Below are 20250 nucleotides of genomic sequence, written 5' to 3'. Positions count from 1 at the left end.
AAATTGAGAAGCCGAACGGTAGATTTTCCTGAGCCCAGCAAGCTTAAAGATACCAAACAGCCTAAAAAATCAAAGGATAAAACTGCCCTGACAGAACTCCCTGCTAAAACAGACCTCAATCCAAAAGAACCCACGGTTGAGGACATATCAGACTTGAAGCCCTCAAATAATCAGCCATCCACCTCCTTTAATCCAAAAAAGAATGTAAACAACTCTCCTGAAAATAATTTCAAAGCAGATTTAGCTCATGACAACACTCATGATGAAGAAAAAACCACTGGAAACACAGTAGAAAAGGAAAACCTTGCTACCCACAATACAAAAATTCAAGTGGAAAAACCTTTCAACATAGAAACAAAAATAGGCAAGTTAAAAATAGCCATTCCACTGTCCGAATTGGCTAAACATGAGGTTTATAGGGAAAAAATCAGCAGGTCACTTCAAATATCAGAGAATAGAGATGCAGTGAATGTTTTAGATGACCAAGCAAAACGAATTTTTGGTCCTGAGGCAAATGGTAAAACAATAGATTCTATGTAAGCCTAAACATTCATGACAAAGTGCTACATAATGCAATGTTTGATTCAGGAGCTTCCCATAATCTGATGCCTAAATCTGTGATGGAAAGATTGGACCTAGATATCACACGGCCATATAAAGACTTGTTTTCATTTGATTCCAGCTAGGTCATGTGTCTAGGCCTAATCAAAGATTTGTGTGTATCTCTAGTGCAATACCCTGCCAAGACTATTTTAATGGATGTAGTGGTAGTGGATATCCCACCAAAGTATGGAATGCTTTTTTCCAGATCTTGGGGTGCAAAACTCCAAGCATCTTTACAGCTAGACATGTCCTATGCCACCATATCAGTCTTTGGCCAGCCAAAGAGATTGTACCGGGAAACATTGATGAAATATGTGGTCAACAGTCAAGAGAAACCCAAAAATTTCCCCATTTATTCCATGCATTCTGATATGGATTCGTTTATCTTATACAATGCTGAAATGTGCCCCAAAACGGATGAAAAACTTCTAGAATGAGCACAAGCAAGAAGCATAAATGAAGAATCCACTGCTCAAGATCTAAAAATTATTGAAGTGATTGATGCAACAAACAAACAAGCCAAACCATGTGAGTTACAAAATCCAAATCTGCCCACTGAGCAAGTTTTCAAAACTCCTAAGGCTAGTTACAATCAAGAAATCTTATGGTAATTAGAGTTTGATGGGTCAATGAATAAATTAGGAGCAGGGGTAGGGATTTGGATACACAATATGCAAAATGACTATGCTCAAGGACATGCATATAGGCTGAATTTTAGATGTACAAACAATATGGCCGAATATGAGGCCCTTTTGCTGGGACTCAAACTGATTAGAAGTCTAGGGGCAACTAGGATTTCAATTCTAGGGGACTCAGATTTGATTATCCAACAAATGAAGGGAAACTTTGTTACAAACGATCTTAGGCTAAGGGTTTATAGAGGGGCAGCAATTGAGATACTCAACACCTTCTTAGAATCTCAGCTAACCAAAATTCTGAGAAACCACAATTTACATGCTCACAGTTTGGCAACATTTTCCAGCACTTGTAAGCTGCCATTCGAGCCCAACCATCACTTTACTGCTGAGATTAAACACAGACCTGTTGTTCCAGACAATGTCAAAAATTGGCAAGTGTTTGAAAATGATACACAAATCAATAATTTCTTGACTTTGAAAGAAGAATTTTCAAGCACAAACATAGACACAAGCACCACTTGTGAATAACAGCAAACGGACAAATTAGAAACAAATATATCAGCTGAAGTAGCAAATCACATGTTGTATCTAACAATCTTTACCAGCAAAAATTTACAAGAGCTGAAACAAATGGACCTTGATGAAATTGCTGAGGGAGAATCTGAAGTAATTGAGTTAAAGGATAATTTTTTTCCCACGGGCTTGACTCCTTTGGAGGATATTTTTTATTCAAATGATATACCAAGAAAGCCAAAAATGTAGCCTTTAAATGCAGAAATTGAAGACTGTAATATAGGAACTACACAAAATCCTAAGAGGGTAAAATTGTCCAAAGCCTTGCCTCCCGACCAAAAACTGAAATACATTGAGTTTTTTAAAGAGTTTCAAGATGTTTTTGCATGGAGCTATGAAGACCTCAAGTCATATGATACTTCAGTCATCCAACACACAATACCTTTAAAATAAAATCAAAAACCTTTTAAACAAAAGCTTAGAAGGGTGAATCTTGACCTCCTTCCCCTTATTGAAAAAGAAGTCAAAAGAATGTACCAAGCTGGAATAATTGCACCTATTAGATTTTCAGAATGGATTTCAAATCTAGTGCCCACTAGAAAGAAAACGGGAGAGATAAGACTGTGTGTTGACTTAAGAAACCTGAATAAAGTTTCTCTCAAAGATCATTACCCCTTACTCAAGATGGATCACATTTTACAAAGGGTAGTGGGAGCTTTTAGGATCTCACTGTTAGATGGATTCTTAGGATTTAATCAGATCTTAGTTCACCCATATGATCAATATAAAATTGCCTTTACAACACCTTGGGGAACCTTCAAATATGTAAAAATTCCTTTTGGACTTAAAAATGCAGGGGCCACATTTCAACGAGCCATGGACATAGCCTTTGCAAAAGATATTCATGATTTTTTAGTCATATATCTTGATGACCTCACTGATTTTTCCAAATCAGATCAAGAACATTTAGAACATCCCAGACAAGTGTTCCTAATTTGCAGAAAATATGGCATATCATTGAACCCAAAGAAATCATTGTTTCGCCTAGAAGAAGGAAAACTATTAGGTCACATAATCTCAAAAGATGGCATTAGAATTGACCCGGACAAAATACAAGCTATTCTCCAAGTGCCTCACCCAAGAAATATAAAAGAATTACAAGATTTTCTAGGAAAGATCAATTTCCTAAGAAGATTCATACCCAACTTTGCTGAACTAATAAGATTGTTGAATAATATGCTGAAGAAAGATTCCAAAATCAAATGGACAATAGAAGAAAAGCAAGCCTTTGAGGAAATCAAAATAGCTTTAACTAAAACACCAATCCTCACAAGCCCAAAGTTTGATAGAGACTTCATAATCTTTTCCTTTGTATCTGAGCATACTATTGCTGCTGTCCTATTACAAAAAGATGACCAAGGATGTGAGAAGCCCATTGCTTTTTTCAGAAAAGCACTTAGAGATGCACCACTCAAATATCAAATCATGGAGAAACAAGCTTATGCCCTTGTAAAGGCTATCAAGGATTTCAGAGTTTACATCTTATACTCTCATATAATAGCTTATGTCCCAAATGTCGTGGTCAAAGATATTCTAACTCAAGAAGGAATAGAAGGCAAAAGAGGCAAATGGATAGCTAACATTTTGGAATATGACATTGAAATCAAGCCAACAAAACTGATAAAAGGACAAGGATTAGCCAAATTGATGACTGAAACCAATTTTCAGGCCCTTGACATCAATGAACTGGATACAGGAGATGGTGACTCCATAGATCAATCAAGCCTTCTTACAATCACCTTGGTATACTGATATAATTCATATATTGTTAAACCTACAGGCTCCTCCAGGGTTATCCAGAACTAAAAAGAGATTCCTGAAAATGAAAGCTTTAAAGTTTTGTATTGTAGACAACGTTTTATTTTGGAAAAATCATGTAGGAATTTTACTAAATTGCTTAACAAAGGATGAAACTAACAAAGTACTGAAAGAATTTCTTGCAGGGGACTGTGGTGGACATTTGTATTGGAAATCAACAGCTGATAAAATCCTAAGAGATGGGTTTTATTGGCCGTCCCTGTTTGCTGATATAAATAAATTTGTAATTTCTTGCCATAAATGCCAAATCTTTGAAGGCAAGAGAAAACTATTACCTTTACCCCTAAAACCCATTTCCACTGAGAGACCATTTCAACAATGGGGTTTAGATTTCATTGGAGAAATTCACCCTTCCTCTTCTGGCCAACATAAGTGGATTTTAACTGCCACAGATTACTTCACTAAGTGGATAGATGCCATTTCTTGTAGGCAAGCCAATGACTCAGTCATCATGCAATTTTTATAAACCAATATCCTATCTAGATTTCGCTGTCCAGAAAAGATAATAACTGACAATGCTACTGCCTTTAAATCTGAAAGAATGATCAATTTTTGTTATAAATACCATATTACCTTAGGCCATTCCACAACCTATTACCCTCAAGGTAATGGTCTAGCTTAATCATCCAATAAGAGCTTGATCAACATCATAAAGAAAGTATTGGAGGAAAGAAAGAAAAATTGGCACAAAAAGCTTATTAATGCACTGTGGGCAGACAGGGTGACCACAAAGAGATCTATTGGAACAAGCCCCTATGAGTTGGTTTTTGCATGGAGGCTGTATTCCCTTCATGTAATAGACATTTTTGTGCCTTACAACATTGAGCATGAAATTTCCATAATCTAAGGGATCCAAAGTCCCTAAACATTTTGTTCCTACCCCTAGAGGAAGAAGGCTAACAAACCACAGCAATTCACAAGAGTTCTCGACCAAAAACTGCTCAAAAACAAGTCAATTCAGGATCAATTCAGTGGCTCCACTAGCTGTCTGCACTGAATGTCAAAGCCAACACTGGCTACCTGCGCTGAATGTCAAAGCCAACACCGGCTACCTGCGCTGAGCAAGAGTTGACATGTGGCAAGTTCATTCCACAAGGTGCAAAACCCAGGAAGCTTCCAAAATCTTCCTCAATGACACTTGCCTCAGGGAATTCGACTATGATGAGTAAGAGGTTCCAAATCTCCAAGTGGAAGCAAGAACCTCCAAGTGGAATCAAGAACTGACAAAGGGAGAGGACACTAGTCAGATCTCAAGCTGACTCATCCTCTCTCCAAACATCTATATATGGATCTCTCCTCCATGAGATCTAGGGGCTGGAATTTTGTTATTGCAAAGAATTGTTGTTGGTTTGATATTGGAATCATTGGGTGCTTAATGCTTTAAAGGGAGGTGAAGATAGGAATTCCATTTTGCTGGGAAGGAGATGCTGGATTGGAGCCCTCTGGGTTGTATCTCTTCCTGAACCTTGTTATTCATCAATAAAGCTATCTTGGTTCTCCTATATACTGATGTATCTTTGATGTATGATTGCACTAGTATGTTTAGTTTACTTCTAATCCTGAACTAGTTATGATTATGAATCTATGTCTTTGTGTAGTGTTCTTCTCTTGTGATCTTGCAGAGACCTGTTGAAGCTGGGCGAGCGAGAAGACAAGTAGCTGGGAACTCCCAAAGAGAAGAGAAACCGGATCGAGGGACAAATGGAAGACACCGGTTAGTCCATCCATCTCTCTTCATTCTTCATTCATAAAGGAAGAATACTAGAATAGTTGTCTCTGTTTGTTGGTAAGGCACTGTCACACCTTAGGTGGATAGGATCGTCCTGCATAGGCATTTTTCCCCACAACAAATTGGCGACTCCACTGGGGACATCTGTTTAGTCATTTTATTTGTGTTTCTATCATTGTTTGTTTCATAGACTCAACAGCAACAATCGAACTGCATTTGCCCTTCTCAGATGCAAAGTAGATAGTTGCTGCTTTGATCCAATCACTGGATTTGTCTATGATCTGAACAATGGACTCACAAATGATTTGATGATCCTTTGTGATAGATCTTAGTACCCCCTCAAAGCATCCCTTTGATTGTACCTTGCTTGTTGCTTTTATTTGGCCTGAAACAATAGATTAATCAGCAATTTGTGACCCAGAACCCAGTGAGAAACTCTCGTTTCTCCTTCAGCGCGACCCCTGTGAAGGGATTCTACATTTCAACGCAGGTCCCGTGAAGGCCACCTGCGCTGAATGTCAAAACCCCTGTGTTGAGGTTGCGCTGATCCAGTTTGGCCTTGTGCAGCTGGGGTTCTCTGCTCTGTTTTTCCTTGTTTTGATCTCTGATTTTTGCAGCCTGTAACCAGCATAGGTACCAGTCTGATAACTTCTTTTCTCTGCTTAAATTCTGCCTCCTTTTGTACAAAAAGACTGTGAGTGTTTTTATGTGTTTGTGGCGTCATTCACAGTTTTCCTTTGCATGAGTGAAATAATCATCCTGTAGCCCTTGATTCAGATCTGTTGATTGTGATCTTAGGAGAGAGTTCATTGGCTTTTTACAGTTGATTATACATTTGCTTTTGCTTATTGGTTTGAGTTTGTCTCTTTTAAGTGTTGAAACAAGTGTTCATTTCGAAAGTCGTAAAGTGTTGTATTCTCTTCTACCCTTTCTGATTTCGAAAAAGTAAACTTGTTTGTATTTGTCATTTAAAAGCAAATTCAAAGTTGTACAAAAATCTTTCTTTGTAGGCATCAATACTAAGAAAGCGGAAAACAAACACCTGCATTGTGCATTTGCATTTTGATAGTTTGCATGTTTGATTTAGGAAAAGTGCATTAGAGTGTGCTGATTGCTCTTTGAGAAAAGATGGTGTCTTTCTTTTCCCTTAGTAGCTAGGATTTTCAAAGTTGAAAAGATCTAAAGCTTGCTTATCATCTTTAGACTGCATTTAGGAATTGTATCATACATCTCGTAGTGATCCAGAAATGCAAACTTCTAAAAAGATCAACTTAAAATAAACTGAATGAACTTAACAACGCTTTGCAACATAACGCACAACATAGAGGTCTAGGCTAGAGACGTGTTCCGGCGTCGTAAAGCCTGGTGACTGTCGATCTCGTTGAAGGTGGGTGATTCCTCCTGAGGGACGATAGCGCCAGTACGGATTGTGCTCCCACGTACCGTCGCGTATATATTGGGAGACCCCTATAGGAATATAACCTTTATCCTTAGGAAGTCGTGTCGGCCGCCCTACTAATCGCAATGCACTGAACACAGCATTCAGGAAGATCGACCGCCCGTACCTTAAAAAGTATTCTGCGGTTTTGCGAAAAGTTTGGCACACCCTCTGCCTAGAACTCCAAAGCAGTTCCTTTTGGCATTTTTTAGACTCTATAATGGAAAAAGTCCATCCGAGCATTTGTCACTTCGGGTTTGTTAAAACATCGAACGAGACTAGAGTCATCTTTAGCTTTTTCTCGACTCTTTAAAAGTGAAAAAGCAAGTTGTGTCTAAGCGTTGTTAAAAATTTATTTTAAACGGAACAATCACCCTTTATTCCCGCGTTGATCTTTAGGTTGAAAAGATGGAGCCCACCAACCAAGGAATTCCCCTTGGTGGAAATCCTAGTCCCTTCTCCTCTTGGGGAGATGTTGGTGCGCCCCATATGGCCACATTGTCGCTTCCAGGACTGACAATTGGCCTGTCGGTCTGGCTCTTTTCAACCAATATCGTTCAGAACACCACTATTCCTGAACAGTCAAGTCAATAGTTAGACCAGACCAGAGTTACCCACCAGCCTTCTACTTCATATAATTCTTCCTCTCCTCCTTCATCTTCGCTTGACGGAACTGGTAAAACAAAAAACCGAGTTCTTAAGGAGAAGAAGGAAAAGAAGAAGAAAGAGAAGAAGAAGAAGGAGCCAAAAGCGACTGGGGGCAAACAAGTGTCGTCTGACAAAAATCCACACACAGCACTGGCAAGGCCTAAATCGCCATGTGTCATATGCAAGGGAGACCACTTCCACAGAGATTTTCCCTGCATCCCTCGGATACTAAGGCACTGGTCTCCCCGTTTGCACAATTCGGTGGTGTCAACCTCTGATAGCCATGTTGATAGCACACCGTCAACTAGTGGAAGTGAAGCCCCAGGACAGAGAGGGAAAGCTAGATTTCCCTGCAAACTGTGTGAAGGCGACCATGCCATCCACCGTTGTCCCTTCTTAGACGAGGCCAAAAGAGTTTTGGAAGATCGCCCGATTTTACGAGCGCAACTTCCTCCTGGATATCAAAAACTCCTGCCAAGTCCTTCACTAGTTGAGAACTCGGCTGGCCCGCTCAGGTGGTCAGTCGAAGCACCTATCATTGGAGATGAACCGTCTGAATCCATACCTGAAGAAATTCAAAAGGTTGAGGCGGCAGTTGACCCGATTTTGCCTTCAGAGGCTCTATCTTCGAATGATACCATCACAGAGGAGAATAAAGACGACACCGTCCAAATTCTCTTCATTAACACAAACTCTGACGAACACGGGGGAAATGCACCCATTCCTTTATCGCAGGAAGGAAGTTCGTCAGAGCGATATCCGGCCGTCTATTCGGTCCCACCACCAAGCAACCTAGTTGTGTCCTTCGACTGGAACCAACTAGGCAGACCCCGGTTGCCAGCAAGTATACCATTCAGAATTATCGTCCAAATATACAGAATGGTAATGGCTGGCACTATCATTGATGAGGGGGCATCTGTGAGTATCCTTTCCTCTATTGCTTGGAAAGCGCTTGGTTTGCCAGCGCTTTTGCCTGAAATGAGAAATCTATCAGGTTTCGATAAAGGAACCAGTCGACCTTTAGGGATCCTCCCCAATGTGCCGATCACATTGAAAGGGGAGACCGTTCAAATGAACGTGATGGTTGTTCAAGGACCCTTGGATTATAACCTACTCCTTAGACGAGACTATATCTATTGCATGGGAGCCATCGTCTCCTCACTCTTTAGAGTAATGTGTTTTCCGCATGAAGGAAGAGTGGTCAAGCTTGTGGACCAACTTTCATTTCTCGGATCACGCATCGCAAATAGTCATACACCATCCCTAAATGGTCTCTTCACGCAAGAAGTGTCTCAACCTATGGTCCGTCCTCCTGATGAGCGCGAGTAATCCGGGAGGATATGGCTGGAACCCAGGGGGCATGCGTCCTGGTCTGCTTCGGCAGAAAAACTTTGGGTATAGGGTAGGTTTCCGCGGGAGAATATGACTAGTTCGTACCCCGTCTGGCACGGAAGAGGGGTTGTTCTAGAATAAGATTCTTTTGTCAAAGTTATGTGAGTTGACAGACGGAGTCTCTCACCTCTGTCTATTTCGGTAGACATCGCCGAAGAAGCGTTTTATTCATAGCCGCGAATGGAACAATCTTTGGGTAACCTGAAAGAGGTAGGCCTCTCTCGGTAAAACGAATGTTTTATTGGACTAAAGTAGGGGTAACCTTGAAACTCTGTTTTATACCTGGGGGCATGTAAACCTTTCGGAGTGCAAGCAAGGGGCGGCTATTTATTTTTTAAATTTTAGGTCCTCCCTTTAAACCTGTAGGTCTAACCCTTTATACTCGTAGGATTAGTCATTTCCGAACTTGTATAACGAAAGGATCCAGAGCAAAGCTTTGTAAGATCTAAGCTCCCTAAAAAATAGCATCTTCAATGAGACATTCTTATCATATGACTGGATTAATCGAGCAGTTTTAGCACACAGTTCATGCTCGTTAAAAAATAAACGCAAGATTCGAGCAGTTTTAACGCGGACTTCATGCTCGTTAAAAAATAAACATAAGCAATGAGCAAGTGTTTCCACCAGCGTTTAAGCTCATTTTAAAATAAAAAATGAACCACTACCTGGTAAATAACCACTGTGAATGTAACCTTATCAGCCATTAAAGCCTTGGTCGTGTTTGCAACGTCACCTCCACTTTTCATTTGGCCGATCGTTCACCTCCATCTGATTGTTTACCCATTTTGAGGAACAGCTGCGAAGAGTGATTTCACCTAGCCATCCTTGTGACACTGCCGTGATTGGAAAATTCCAACCTGTACCTGGAATCAGCTGCTAATCCTGTTTATCACTCGTTCCTCAAAAGACGAGTCTTCTTTAAGCTCTTTTCAACTGACTCGTAAAATATGAAAAGATTGACGAGTCCTTGGCCTTCTAGCTCGTTAAAGGGGCAGGAAGTGTTGTCCCTCCTCTAGATTTTAATCTTTTTGGACCTGAGGGATTATTGCACAAAAAGATCGAGTGCTTGTGTTGTTCGGCTCGTTAAAACTATCGAAAACTCATCCCTTCTATATTGTTTTATACTTTTTCGGACTAAAGGGATTAGATGATGAAAAAGGACTTTTGGAGTTAACTTTATGTACCTTTTCAGACTCTCTAAAAATGAAAAGGACCGAGTTATCTTTGTCGTTAGACTCGTTAAAATCATTAAATAGCGACAAACTTGTCTTTAGACGAGAATGAGTTTCACTATCGCTAGGCTCGTTAAAACATAGCGATGGGCTTGCCCGAAGGGCAGGTTATAGAACAAGCATATGTTATCCTCCTCAAGCTTGACAAAAATAAAGAGGTACTGGTCAGCAATGACTGGGGAAAAATTGGGAGAAACTCAAGAAAACTTTGATGGTAGCAAGTCGCTCTTGAACATGACACTTTTCTTCCGTACCACAATCGGGTTGGGTTGTTTCATTCACCGGTCACATCACCATGGTCTCGCCATACCATCCATATTTGGGGTAATGCTACCGATCCATCACATCAGTGTCGCAATATGTTCAAGAGAAGTCATTCAGAAAAGTCAACCGTGTCCCATCCACTACCATACATTATCCTTCATCCTTTCATGACCGCCACCCTGAATCATATGTCACAGATCGTTTTCACCTCCATCAAAATCATTAGCTCTGTTCCGTGTCATTGATGTGGGATTCATTAAGGCCCTCCTTTGACGGGTCGCTTCTTGTCGACATCAGCTCATTATCCAAGAAGTTGATCTAGGAACAACCCCTTCAGTACTTTGAAGCTTGCATGCCTCAATGGCAAGTTTCTCACTTCCGGCGACAGGTATACATCAATGACCTTCGACTAGAAGATTTTGCGTGGTGTTCGACGCCGAGTCCTTTATTCACACCACGTGAATTGTACTGCAGTACCTTAAGGGTCATTATCATTATCTGTGATTCCTCTCGCGCTTGTTAACGGTTTACCTCATTGACCGGTAATCAAGCGATGTCTTTCCATGTTCGACTTCAGAACATTTCTCACATGGATCGACTTGTACTTAGAGTGAAGATCGAACGAGTTTGAAGACCCCAGATCTAGTTTCATCCATCCGGGCTGTGATATATATTCAGGAAAGATAAAGACATTGACATGTACATCATTGCAGCAGATAATCATCCTACTGAAAGGATGATAATTTCATCAAAATTATCAGTCTACCATCAGACGATTTTCTGTTCTATGTACAGAAAAATGAATTTATAAAGCTGAGCATGGGAATGCCCGCCTCAGCTAGATCATGAAAGCAGTATGAAAAATAATGTATTGTATTGTATCTTATTACAGGTCTCCTCCCAGCATTGGATGAACTTCGGACCCTCCTGGATAAAGCATATCACCCGATAAACGGCCTCATACTTTAGGGGGCAACTGTTATAGACATTTTTGTGCCTTACAGCATTGAGCATGAAATGTCCATAATCTAAGGGATCCAAAGTCCCTAAACATGTTGTTCCTACCCCTAGAGGAACAAGGCTAACAAACCACAACAATTCACAGAAGTTCTCCACCAGAAACTGCTCAAAAACAAGTCAATTCAGGATCAATTCAGTGGCTCCACTAGCTGTCTGCGCTGAATGTCAAAGCCAACACTGGCTACCTGCACTGAATTTCAAAGCCAACACTGGCTACCTGCGCTGAGCGAGAGTTGACATGTGGCAAGTTCATTCCACAAGGTGTCAAAACCCAGGAAGCTTCCAAAATCTTCCTCAATGACACTTGCCTCAGGGAATTCGACTATGATGAGTAAGAGGTTCCAAATCTCCAAGTGGAAGCAAGAACCTCCAAGTGGAATCAAGAACTGACAGAGGGAGAGGACACTAGTCAGATCTCAAGCTGACTCATCCTCTCTCCAAACATCTATATATGGATCTCTCCTCCATGAGATCTAGGGGCTGGAATTTTGTTATTGCAAAGAATTGTTGTTGGTTTGAGATTGGAATCATTGGGTGCTTAATGCATTGAAGGGAGGTGAAGATAGGAATTCCATTTTTCTGGGAAGGAGATGCTGGATTGGAGCCCTCTGGATTGTATCTCTTCCCGAACCTTGTTATTCATTAATAAAGCTATCTTGGTTTCTCCTATATACTGATGTATCTTTGATGTATGATTGCATTAGTATGTTTAGTTTACTTCTAATCCTAAACTAGTTATGATTATGAATCTATGTCTTTGTGTAGTGTTCTTCTCTTGTGATCTTGCAGAGACCTGTTGAAGCTGGGCGAGCGAGAAGACAAGTAGCTGGGAACTCCCAAAGAGAAGAGAAATCGGATCGAGGTACAATCGGAAGACACCGGTTAGTCCATCCATCTCTCTTCATTCTTCATTCATAAAGGAAGAATACTAGAATAGCTGTCTCTGTTTGTTGTTAAAGCACTGTCACACCTTGGGTGGATAGGATCGTCCTGCATAGGCATTTTTCCCCACAACACTTCATCCTTGGGAATCCCTGTGATAAAATTGCTGCAAGAAATATAGGCAGAACCCAATGATATTCAAAGAAGAATCAATCAAACAATTCATTTACAGCAGACCAGAGAAGAAGTGTATCACAGATCTCAGATCCTACAAGAGAAACTGAAGAAGATTTTTGACAAAAGGACAAAGGCAGAGGATTTTTTCATAGGAGACAAAGTGCTGAAATGGGATTCCAGAAGGGAAGATAAAGGAAAACATGGCAAATTTGATTTCCTATGGAAAGGACCTTTTGCTATTCAGGCTGTACAAGGAAACAACACTTACTTTTTGAGAAGTTTGGATGGTACAGAAGTAGAGGATGGGCCAGTCAATGGGCGGATGCTCAAGCATTATTTTGATCCTCTTTGTTAACATATTAGGACTGTATTTTGTACATAATAGTGTCTATTTTCTGCAGTTTATTACAACAATAAGATAGGGAACAAGATGCAGCAAATTTTGAGGAAAAGCAAGGATCTGTGCCACCTTTTTGTATTCCATTTTGAGTTTATCAGAAGAAGTGAAGAAGAAAACTTGGGAGCTATAAAAAATGATAACAATATTCAGGCAAACTATCAAAGACAGAGTTGTAATTGTTCAAGACAGCTTATGGGAAAAGCATATATGTTACAGAGATACAAACTTGTTTGTCTTCAGAAAAGGAAATTTTAGATTGCAGCCAGAGTTGAATATAAGGCCATTTGACCTACTGTTCTTGGCTTTTCACCTGGAAAAGCCATCCCCAAGTGGAGCCAGTGTTAGGTTCCTATACCAATAGGTGTCATATTTCATGATTGACTATGGAAATGCAAAATATGATCATCCTTTCCATGCTGCAAATATTCCATATTTTCAAAAACCAAAAAATTAAAAAAATGTAAAGAGGGTATGCCCTAAAATAAAAATCAAAGGGCAAAAAGAATGTATTGGTCAAGAAAGAAAGAAAATGAACCCCAAAGAAAAGACCAGGAAAGTGTGCTAGTCAAAATGCCACTACTGTCCTATTTTTGCAAAGAAGTTTAAAAATATGCAATCAGTGACTTCTGTCACACTTGATGGATGGCCCAACAGCTCAATCTTGGCCAGTCCATGTTTAAATTTCTTGTTTTAGCATTAGAGAATAAGGTCTGTTCAAACAGTTTAAGCTTGGAAGATCAGTAGTTAGGTAGAGAAGCAAGGGTGCTCAACAGCTAAATTTGAGCCCCTGGAAGAGATAAGGGCAGACTTAGATAGGAGGACAGCTAAAAGAAAACAAAAGAGAAAGGGTTTGCTAGTTCAAATGCACCCTGGAAAAAGAGAAAAAAATGTTAGGTGTATTAGGCTAGGTAGGCAGTTGGATGTTGCAGAAGCAAGTTCATGAACAGTTTTGTCTTTTTTGTGATCTATCTCATGGCTATCACAGGTACCATGGCAAAGTGGTTGCAAAGCAGTTGGAGCATGACTAATTTCCCCTCTCATTTCCCCAAGAACACTTACTAACATCCCTTCAAGGACAATGAGATCTACTCAATGGTCCTAGTTCATTTCATTTTATGAGGAATACTAAGCAGAACTTTGTGTTTACTTAGCCAAAACAAGCCACATTTCTTGTGTAAAAGGACCCTTCCATTTCCCTTCTATTTCCCTAAAAACCTAAGTTTTTACCTTATGAACTTAGTGTTCTCCATTCATAAAACCATATTAACACATTAACTTATTGTATAACTCCCATATAATATTCCCCGCCCTATTATACATAAAATATAAAAAACAACCCAAACTTTATAATATCCCACCCCGGGATTATTAAAGCCATATGTCAATATTTTGGGGGTCCAACGTTTACCCGAAACCTTGTTGACAACCCTCCCCGCACACATATAACCATGGGATTTAATTAACATTCGGTTGATTAAATAACCAACCCGCAAAACCCAAAATTGAATTACACTATAATTCTTCGCAAAAACCTTAAAAAATGATGGAATAACATGGTGGGTCCCATATATTACCCCTGTGCATGTTTATCATGCCGCCAACCGTTGGATATGATTCCCCAGATCGGACAACCCACATGCATATCACAATCCTTCTGTTATGAAACCAGCTCAAGAAAAGATAGAAAAGATAGATCAACGCCTTAGAATTCAGCCTCTTCGAGGGGGCAACCTCCTTTACATTACATAAATGAACAATTCTTGGATGATTCAAATGAAAAAACCTCCTTTCTATATATAGGAGTCTAAGGAGTCACAATATAATCCAGCCGACCTAAAAATCATAATATAAAGCCACAAAAATCAATAGAGGGATTCTATGGGGCACAGTAATAACAATATGGGGGCAATAGGGGCACAAAAATATTAATAAGGGTTATAACTACAATAGTAATGGGGTAATCACTAGTATTATAGGGACCCAACATGCCCCTCTCCTTCAAAAAAGTGTTGTCCTCAACGCTTGAGTAGTTCTGGATACTTCTGCATAAAATTCTCATCCTCCCATGTGGAATCTTCAGCGGATAAGTTCTTCCACTTGATAAGATACTCTGAAATTGATCGATTTCGTAGCTGTCGAGTTCTTGTTTCTGTGACTGCTTCCGGTTCCAATATAATTTTTCCTTCCTCGTCAAGTTCTGGCAATATTGTTTGAACTGGGAGCTTGTCGCCTATAACCTTCTTTAAACATGAAACATGGAAAACTGGGTGCAATCGAGAAGCTGCAGGAAGCTCCAATTTGTATGCCATAGTACCAATCTTTTGCAACACCTTGTACGGACCATAATACTTTGGTGATAATTTATTATCCTTCTTAGCTTGCTTGAGGGACATTTGCTTATATGGTTGTAGCCGTAGGAATACCCAATCACCTACATCAAAACTTCTTTCACTGCGATGTTGATCTGCCTGTTGTTTCATTCTATTCTGTGCCAACACGAGGTTATCCTTTAAGAGTTGGAGGACTTGTTGTTGATGTTCGATGTGATGTTCCACTGCCTGAACCTTAGAATTTTCTCTTAAATATGATGTGATGGATGGTGGTTGATACCCATAAAGTGCCATAAATGGGGTCATTTTTGTTGCTGTATGGAAGGAAGTGTTATACCACCATTCAGCCAGAGGCAACCATTTGACCCATTGTGTCTGTTTATCAGATACAAAGCAACGAAGATATCCTTCCAAACATTTGTTTACTATCTCAGTTTGCCCATCAGATTGAGGATGATAAGATGAGCTATGAGCTAACTGAGTACCAAGACAAGAAAATAATTCTGTCCAAAAATTTCCAGTGAAAATGGGATCTCTGTCACTTACAATAATCTTTGGGTTTCCATGTAGCTTTTGAATTGTTTCCATAAATGCAGTAGAAACTGTACTGGCTTTAAATGGATGTGATAATGCACAAAAGTGTGCATACTTGGTAAGTCTGTCAACTACCACCATGATGACACTCTTTCCCTCAGACTTGGGTAAACCTGTGATAAAATCCATTGAAACCTCCTCCCAACGTTGGCTTGGAATGGATAAAGGTTGTAATAGACCCGGTGTCTTAATTGTTTCAACTTTATTTTGTTGGCAAACCAAACATTCCGCCACAAACTTTTGAATATCTGATTTAAGGCCATCCCAAAAAAATTCCTTCTTAACCCTGTGGTAAGTTTTTAAAAATCCTGAGTGCCCTCCTAAGGGAGAAGTGTGCAATTCCATAAGAATCTTTTGTTTTAGCTGGGAATTCTTACAGAGGTATAAGCGATCTTTGTACCATAACGAATCATTTTGCCAGCTAAATGTATCAAACGTACTGGAATCTTGTTGTAACTTTCGAATAAGTGCCCACACTTCTTCGTCATTCTTCCATTCCTCCCTTGCTTCGTTTATCCAATCTGGTTGGATAATAGAAATGGCGCACAACAATGCTTCCACATCCTCATCCTTTCTTGAGAGTGCATCTGCCACCACATTTTGCTTCCCTTTTTTGTAGATGATTTCAAAGTCATAACCCAACATCTTTGTGACCCACTTTTGTTGCTCTTCAGAGGATAATCTTTGTTCTAAAAAGTATTTAAGGCTATCATGATCCGTTTTTACCTTGAAGTGTCTTCCCATTAGGTAGGGTCGCCATTTCTTAAGTGCATGGAGTATTGCCAACATTTCCTTCTCATAAATAGCTTTGCTTAAAAACTTTCCCTTGATTGGACGACTTTCAAAAGCAATGGGTCTTTCATCTTGCATTAGAACAGCACCAATTCCATTTCCTGAAGCATCACATTCCACAATAAAGGTTTTTGTGAAGTCCGGTGTAGCTAAGACCGGTGCTTGGCACATTGCCTCTTTAAGATGTTCAAAGGCCTTTGTTGCTTCCGGAGTCCATGAAAATGCATCTTTCTTCAATAATGTTGTTAGAGGTGCTGCTATTCTCCCATAATTCTTAACAAACTTGCGATAATACCCTGTCAACCCGAGAAATCCTCGCAGATGCTTTATGGATGTGGGGATTTTCCATTCCTTAATGGCTTTAATTTTGCTAGGGTCTACCTTAACTCCTTCATGAGATACAATATGACCCAAATATTCCACCTCCTGGACTCCAAAGAAACATTTGGATCTTTTTGCATATAATTGTTTCTCCTCCAATAGTTGTAGCACCCTGTCAACATGTTCAACATGATCCTTCCAAGACTTGCTGTAGATTAGTATATCATCAAAAAATACTAACACAAATTTTCTAAGGAATGGTTTGAAAATTGAATTCATCAAACCTTGAAATGTTGAAGGTGCATTGGTAAGGCCAAAAGGCATGACCAAAAATTCATAATGACCCTCATGAGTTCTAAATGTTGTTTTCGGAATGTCTTCAATCTTCATTCTGATTTGATGATATCCTGAACGAAGATCCAACTTGGTGAAGTAAATTGATCCATGCAATTCATCCAGTAATTCATCAATGACAGGAATGGGGAACTTATCTTTAATAGTGAGCTTGTTGAGCTCCCTATAATTCGGACACATGCGCCATGATCCATCCTTCTTGTGCACCAATACTACTGGAGCAGAGAAAGAACTTTGACTCGGTTGAATTATACCAGCCTCTAGCATTTCTGCAACCATACGTTCAATTTCACTCTTTTGGACATAGGGATATCTGTACGGCCTGATGTTTGGAGGAACACTTCCTGGAATCAGATGAATAGCATGATCATGATCACGCATAGGTGGGAGACCTTTGGGAGTCTCAAATACCTTGGAATGATTGTCCAGGACTTTTTGGAGATCTGGAGAAATAGATGATTCCGATGTGGAAACATCTAGCGAACATAATTGTGCAATTACACCTCTTTTCTCCTTTTTTAGAAGCTTTGTCATACCATTAGAGCTGATTATCTTTCCTGGTTTCCCTGCAATACCCCTTAATTCAACTTCCTTTCCTTCCGTAGAAAATTTGATGAAAAGTTCTTGAAAATTAAAAGCTATTGTACCCAAGGATTGTAGCCATTGGACTCCTAGTACAACATCAACACCTCCCATTGGAATGGAAAGCATTGGGCTAGTCAATACATATTCTCCCATGGATAGCTTGATATTATGGCACTTTCCAGAGCAATTTATTGTTCCTCCATTTGCAATCATCACTTGACACTCTGGTGCTGGATATAGGAAGCAATTCAATTCTTTTGCTACCTTACAATGAATAAAATTGTGGGTGCTTCCTGAATCAATCAACACTATTACCTTTTTCTTCTTGATTTGTCCTTCTATCTTGATGGTTTGAGGAGTGGTAATTCCCGCCAATGCATTACAAGATATGGTCGGATTTATTTGTTCTTCATCTAGGCTTTGTTCCTGGAGTATATCCTCTTCTTTTGACCTTTCTTGCTCCTTTTCTTCTTCCTCTTCACAATCTATGTAGAATAATTTCTTCTCAGCACACTTATGACCTTTAGTGTATTTGCTATCACAACTGTAACAAAGCCCTTTTGCTCTTTTTTCTTCCAATTGTTGTGGTGTCAACCTTATAGGTTGTGGAAGACTAGGGCAACAACACTTCCGTCTTTATAGTTGTGAGTGGTATGCTTCCTGGTTGCCATAATTTTGCTTTCCATTTTTCTTGCTAACCTGAATGCCTTCTCTAATGAATCAGGTTCCCAAAGGCGAACATCATGTTGGATATTATCCTTTAAAGACCCTATGAACACATCAATCCTATGCTCCTCTGGAATATCTTTTACCCTTATGTTCAATTTTTGGAACTCCTCAATGTGCTCCATTATTGAACCCTTTTGTTTGAGACTTATCAATTGGCTAAAAAAAGTGTTGCTTTTTGTATCTCATAATGTGCTATCAATTCTTCCGTAAAAATTGCCCAAGTGATAAATTGTTTACGAGAGCAAAGCCATTGATACCATACAAACTGATTTGGTTCCAAATATAAAGTTTCCATACGTACCTTTTGTGTGTTTTGCACATTATTGAGATCGAAGAATTGCTCCATCTGTAATATCCATGTGGCGGGATCCTTGCCATCAAACTTCCTCATATCGATTTTTGGAATATGGTGAGTCTTCGATCCAACATTAGAGTCTATGGAATCATGATTAACATTTCTTTTGTTCTCATCATGAGTTTCCTTTAGTACCCTTTCACCCTTAGTGACCATTTCTTGTAGCAACTTATTCATATTTATCTTCAATTCTTCCATCTTATCATCCATGCCATCAATTTTAGCTTCTATGCCTTTCTTTAAACAATCCATCTTAGCTTCTACACCTTTCTTTAAACCATCCATCTTAGCTTCTACATCTTTCCTTAAACCATCCATCTTAGATTCTATTGCTTTTTGTGCAAGTGACACTTGTTGCACTTGTTCTTGTAATTTTGATATATCATATAGCATTTCTTCTTCTTCTTCATGAGTCATGCTAGAGCTTTCAGGTTCCTTACTAGGTGTTTGCATTTTCTTTCCTTGGGGCATCAGTTACCGATAATAATTCTCTATTATGCCCTTTGAATTATTTCAAAATAAATTTTCAAACCAAGCTTAAGAAAAAATTTAAGAAAATCTACACACCTTTTTTCACTTTGTAGGAGCTTGATATTGCCTCTGATGTATCTCTGTACTTTCCAATCATCTAGTTTTGAATTTGTGACCTGCAGTAGCCCTTTGTGTCCTCTTTCCAATGCCACAAGTCTGACACAAATTGGATTCTCCAAGGAAGAGTTATGCGAAATCTCCCACAGTGACTTTGATTATAGACTAGTTCAGTAGAGTGAACTTGTATGACCTGCCACAAGTCACTATTTGGACCTTTGGATCTGAAAATGCAGACAAGAAAATACAGTCCATCTTCTTTCTGTAACTTTTTACGAATTTCAATTCGATCCCCAGAGAGAGAGTTATGACGATTTTCTCCAGGTCACCTGTTTGGAATGTAATTCAGGAGTCTGCAAAAAGACCAACTTCCTCAAATCATATCTCCGCAAATATAGCACGAAAAGCTCTAAAATTTGTACACAAGGTTCAGCGCGATTTCTTCTCAAATGGGTTTTTTTACAACTTCTGAAACATCGCAGAAAAAAGTTATAGTGAAAATGCCACAATGACCTGTTTGGAGCAGCGAAACCCTAGAATCCAAAGCTCTGATACCAAATGTTATGAAACCAACTCAAGAAAAGATGGAAAAGATAGATCAACGCCTTAGATTTTAGCCTCTTCGAGGGGGAAGCCTCCTTTACATTACATAAATGAACAATTCTTGGATGATTCAAATGAAGAAACCTCCTTTCTATATATAGGAGTCTAAGGAGTCACAATATAATCCAGTCGACCTAACAATAATAATATAAAGCCACAAAAATAACAACAGAGGGATTCTATGG

This window comes from Pinus tabuliformis, chromosome 2_1 (assembly GCF_031772625.1).
Source record: "Pinus tabuliformis cultivar Carrire ecotype Pingquan chromosome 2_1, CPIR1, whole genome shotgun sequence".
In the NCBI taxonomy this organism is placed as follows: Eukaryota; Viridiplantae; Streptophyta; class Pinopsida; order Pinales; family Pinaceae; genus Pinus; species Pinus tabuliformis.
This window is presented reverse-complemented; position numbering follows the sequence as displayed.